Here is a 6000-nt window from a genome sequence, read left to right on the forward strand (position 1 = left end):
TTATCAGTTTCTTTATGGAACTAGCTGCCACCCCCCCCCCATACATTATCTGCTATTCCTTATGGAGAAATTATAAGATTATCTAGACTATGTAATAATGAAATAGATTTAGAACAGAACATTTATGATAGTATTATCATGTTCTTGAAAAGGGGATATAGTATTGATATATTAGATTTTTGTATTAATAAATTAATGGATAAAACAAATCTTAAAAAGGGTAATAAATTGATTACTAGTAATAATAATAGAGAAGTAAATAGTTTTTTACCTTTTATGAATAAGGTTAGTTCTGTCAATAGGAATAATAAATGTTTGATGGGTTCTATTCAGGAAATATCAGATATTTATTTTGTCACTGTTTATAATTCTTATAGTGACAAAATTTGGGATATTATTACGTATTTTTGGAAATTTTTGATTTCAGATAAAAATCTCTATAAAATCTTTCCAATTATTCCTAAAATATCTTTTAAAAGAGGTCAAAATTTATCTGATAAATTAATTAACACTTATTATATTTCTCCTTTGGATAATGTATATAATAATTTGGTTACAGTAGGTACTAATGTTTGCGGCCAGTGTAATATATGTAAATTTGTAAAACCATATTTTGATAATATTAATGGTATTCCATTTCGACCTAAGAATATTTTTTCATGCAATTCTGTAGGTGTTATTTATTGTGTTAAATGTCCATGTAAATTATATTATATTGGTGAGACAAAGAGAAAATTCAAAACTAGAATGCAAGAGCATGTTAGAGATATTAAAAAAAGAGTATTAACTAGTCCCATTGCTTTACATTTTATGGAGTGTCATAATAGCAATGCTGCATTGTTTGAATGTTGTGTTTTAGAAAACATTTTTATTAAAAAAGGTGATGATAGATTAATTAAAAATATTTTGTTATTTAAAGAAACTATTTATATTTTGAAATATAATACCATGTCACCTAATGGTCTGAATTTAGAAGCAAATTGGAAAAGTTTATTATAAGCTTTATATTATTAATATTGTTAGTTTTGTTTTATACTGAATGTTCTCTCTTTAAATGTTATTTAGCTTTTTGATTGATTAATCTATGTAATTACTTAATTAATTGTGATATATATTGTAGTGGGTGTGTGTTTGTAACTTGTGCTCATTGAAGGCTATTATGCCGAGGCGCTAAGCTGTATTAAATTTTATCTGTGAACTGGCGTTGTTTTTCAGGCTGTGGCCTTCTTTTTCACTGTTGTTTCTAATACAGGTCAAGTACCTGGGATATGTGGTATCCAAGGAGGGTAGAACATTACATGACGATAGGAAGGCAGCAATTTCACAAGCACCCAAGCCAACTACCAAGAAGGGAATGATGTCCTTCCTGGGCCGACTAACTTTTGTCAAAGCTGGTTACCAAACAATGCTTTGGAATCTGCTCTATTGTCTGCTTTAATCTTTAATACACCTATGGCAGCACAACATATACTACACTGGATTCCAGTAGCAGAAACAGCTTTCTGCAGACTAAAACGATTGATAGCTTCAACATCTGTATTAGGTCTCCCGAATTATCATAACAGATGTTGTCAGACTGTAGATTGTAAGCAGGGATATATGACGTCAGTCTTGATGCAACAGCATGGAAGTAAGCAACGCCCCATAGCTTACTACTCATCGCAGTTGGACACTGTGGCATGGTCAGTGCCACATTGTGTACAGGCAGTTGTTGCAGCACCCTTGGCAGTACAGGCCTCGGCCTTAATGTTATTATTCCACCCTCTCACTGTGAGAGTGTCTCATGCAGTTGCGATCATTCTGCTGCAAGAGAAAATAGCATTCCTGACCCATGCTAGACATCTGTCTTGTTTGACCATACCCCTGAGTCAACCTCATATGGTGATTGAACGTTGTACAACATTAAACCTATCAACGTCACGTCCGACACCTGTGTATGGCACACCACACAGTTGCCTATATGAAATGGAGGAAATAACTCCACACAGACAGGATATCACTGATATACTCTTAGATGATGCAGAGGTGACAGTTTATGTGTACGGATCATGTAGAAAGAGTCCTACAGGAAAGAATCAAGTAGGTTATGCAGTAGTTATTGATAATGAGATTGTAGAAGCCCAACCCCTGCAGCATAAGGTGTCTGCTCAAGCAGCAGATTCGATAGCTTTAACACGTGCTTGTACTCTAGCGAAAAACTGATGTGTGGACATTTATACCGATAGTCAGTATGTTGTCTGTACAGTGCATGTTTATGAGCAGCAGTGGAAGAATAGGGGAATGATAACATCCACCGGTAAACCGATCAATCATGCGCAATTGATCTTGAATGCATTAGATTCCATTCAGTTACCCACTAAAGTAGCTAATTGTAAATGTGCAGCTCATACAAAGCAACAGGATAACAGTAGGAAAGGTAAGGCACGAGCTGATGCAGCTGCAAAACAAGCAGCCTCACAGTTGGAAAGTGTCTTTTTGAATGAGGAATGACAATCCTCAGACATTCTAGATGTAGAAATGTTACAAACAATGCAAACATCAACTACGAAAGCAGAAAAGCAGACGTGGGTATGACGAGGAGCAATCCTTGAAGACGGACTGTACATATCCACAGTGAGAAAGCCAATATTAACGTCTAATGTATTCAGATATGCGGCTGTGTTGAGCCATGGGTAGAGCCATGTCTCAACAGGGGGGATGGTACAGTTGGTTAACAGAATATCCCTAACATACAGAATTAGGAACCACATACAAACATCATGAGCAGCGTGTCATATTTGCAGTAAACATCATGCACAGGGAGCATTTAAACCGAAGGGAGTGGGTTTACCTACACCACCATAACCGTTCCATACTATTTGTATGGAGTTTATACATCTGAATAAATGTGAAGGGAAGAAATACTGTTTAGTGATTATAGATATATTATCAAAATGGGTAGAAGCATTCCCAACCAGGAATCCAGATGCAGCAGCAGTGGCAAAGGTCCCAGTAAAATAAAGTATCCCTAGATCTGGCATACTGTAAAGAAGCTACAGTGACAATAGAACACATTTTGTGAACCAGACAATCCAGCAACCTGGGGGATTATTTGGCATTTCCATGAATATAAATTGCATGTACAACCCACAGTCAGCATGACTGGTGGCGTACAATGGGATCCCGAGAAATAAGTTGAGGAGGTTGGTGGGTGACACCCAGACGAGTTGCATTTGCTGTCTACCTCTAGCATTGCTGAGCATGACAACAGTTCCAAATGTAAAGTGTTTGACCCCCTTCGAAGTAGTATTTGGAATGGCATATCATGTGCCAGAGTGGAAAGCTATCATGCCTGCAGAGCTGGAGGCCGATGGCTCATTAGCAGGTGACATGAGAGGATTGTTAACCAATAACACTGTTTTGCAGTTAAAGTCTTTTACAGATAAAGAGCAAGCGAAGACGGACGCATAGCTGACTCCAGTATCCTGTGTGTATCTCACTGTTATCCAAATAAGATAATTTCCGAGTCCAACGTGTGAAGGTCTGTACCAGGTACTGTTGGCAACGCCTACTGCAGTAAAGTTTGCGGAGAGGTCGTCCTGGGTTCACCTCACATTTTTCAAACCGGTAAAGGATATCAAGTCTGATTTACATCTTGTAGCTGATATACCATAGAGACTGAATCACCCGGGCCAGACTGTATAACAATACATAGCAACCACAAAGACATTTGGTTTACTGTCCTACTGATCATACACCTATTAACCATGTTTGTGTTGACTTTACATTTGCTGGGACCTTACCTGCATATAACTACACAGATACAAATAGTGATACGTGATGAACTGGCCACAGAGTGGCATCCAAACTTCAACACATACCTAGGCATGACGTGTGCATGTACAGACTATGAACATTTTAAATTGCTGTGTTTGTACTGCCATACCTACATCATATGGAGGACTTCCGATGTATGTTGTCCCCTTGGGGATAGATTGAGACTTGTGAATATTTACACTTTGATACAGGTTCTGTGAGATCACAGGACAAAGTGGCACTGTACGTACCTGTTACACAAAAAGTAATTGTTTGTTTTCATAAACATGATACAGTTCAAGTTGGTGGGAGTATTTGTAACATAACTGTGTCTTACAAATGTCATATAACAGCCAAAGATCACAGTACTAGTTGTAGCACCATTCATGATTTGTATTGAAGCTTCATGAGAACAACGTGGAAAGATGTGCAGAAACATCCTGAATTGTATAAACAGTCCTCTGTTATAGACAGGAAAATGTTACATGCAGAGTTAATCCGCATCAGTAGTAAAGTAGAATATTGTTATTTTGTTTGTGGGAAAAAAGCATATCAATGGTTACCTGAGAATTGGTACCTCAGTTGTTTGTGGGTTATCTGGCTCTAGTCACATGACATACTGCACAATTGCCTCTGGGTGAACGAACTATAAGACATATAGCTCGAAGAACTGGGAACACAGTCGAGAAACCTACTAATCCAGTGGGTGACATGGAAGCTGTTCTGAAAATCCATTCTTCTGCAAGAGATAAAGGAATATTGACTCATATGGACTTGAGTGACAGCGTTATATCCTGGGCTGGAACACTCCCAGCTTGTGGAGTAGTGAAATCAATCGGGAACAGAGGAAGTTGTCAAAACCTGTCGGAGGAATGAGCAATGTGACATTTCGCTCTTGAACTTGTGACTGATGAACTGGATGCAATGAGAACTGTTGTGTCACAAAATGTAATAGCGCACGACTGCACCCTGGTGGCGAGAATTGGTACGTGCGCGCTTATCAAAGAAGACCGCTGTGTCTAAGTACCACATAACATGAACAATATCAACGCCCACCTAGAGGTAATACAGCAGGTGTCATCCATGGCGGAACCAGGCCCAAACCCACTGACGAACCATTTCCACAAACCATTTGGTGGATGGGGTTCAGTCATACTGAATATCTTGATTGCTATTTGTGTTGTTCTGCTCATATTGGGAGCATGTGTCTGTTATGGATACTTTGCATGTAAGTATTAGTCAGGGACTCTGTCGACGTATCTGTAACCGAGACTATGTATCAAGACCTGTAGTGGTATTTGTTAATACAAAATGAAATCCTTTCTGAAATGTACAACAAATGACTTGCCTAGTTAAACGTTCCAGAGAGGAAGAGGCTAGGGAATGAAATACTGTTGTGTATGTTTCTGGATAGAATAGAAGCAATCAAAGGAGGGAGAATGTTAGCAAAATATATATTTAAACATATATATGACGTGCTAGTTTAGAAGCAAATAGTGTATAATGCATATTATTCTATTTCACAATATGGCAGTAGAGCTTATCATGCATGTAATTGCCTGTAGTGTAGCTGCAGTGTGATTGAACCCTGACCCTGGCAGTAACCAGTGCAGCAGGTGTATGTCATTCAGCATTAGTCATCTGCTGGGTTAGAGAATAATAAATGTATGTACAGGTATATCTGTCATCCTTCCACTGAGGAGGATGGCCTTGTGAGCTCCATCTAAGTCAGAGTACAGCTGCTCACCAGAGAGACAAAGGAACCTAGTAGGAAAGGAAGTGACGACCGGATCTGAACAGTCTTGGAACCTTGACAGAGCAGAATTTACCGAAGGACATTCTAATTGACTATGTGGCTCGCAAGGCTGTGCTATCCTCATGGGAAAACATTTAATAAGCATTACCTTAGCACTGTTGTAGGAATACAATATTGTGGACTATAGTGATGTAAATGCCCTGTGACTGAACACATCATTAAGGTGTGTAAAAGATGATTGCAAACACAATACTCATACAGCTGTTACCTGTATAGAGTAAGACAAAACTCTAAACTTGTACTGCATAGTTATTTGCCTCCTGGTGCACAGTAGTAAAACGTTGTTAATCTGAGCTTCCTGTGTTATTGACTGTCATTTTGAAAAGACGAATGAGTGTTACAGTTTGATTTAAACAACGTAATTGACAGATGTGTATCGCTGGTGCCCC

Source organism: Protopterus annectens, chromosome 10.part0 (genome assembly GCF_019279795.1).
Source record: "Protopterus annectens isolate FY-2018-M chromosome 10.part0, PAN1.0, whole genome shotgun sequence".
In the NCBI taxonomy this organism is placed as follows: Eukaryota; Metazoa; Chordata; order Ceratodontiformes; family Protopteridae; genus Protopterus; species Protopterus annectens.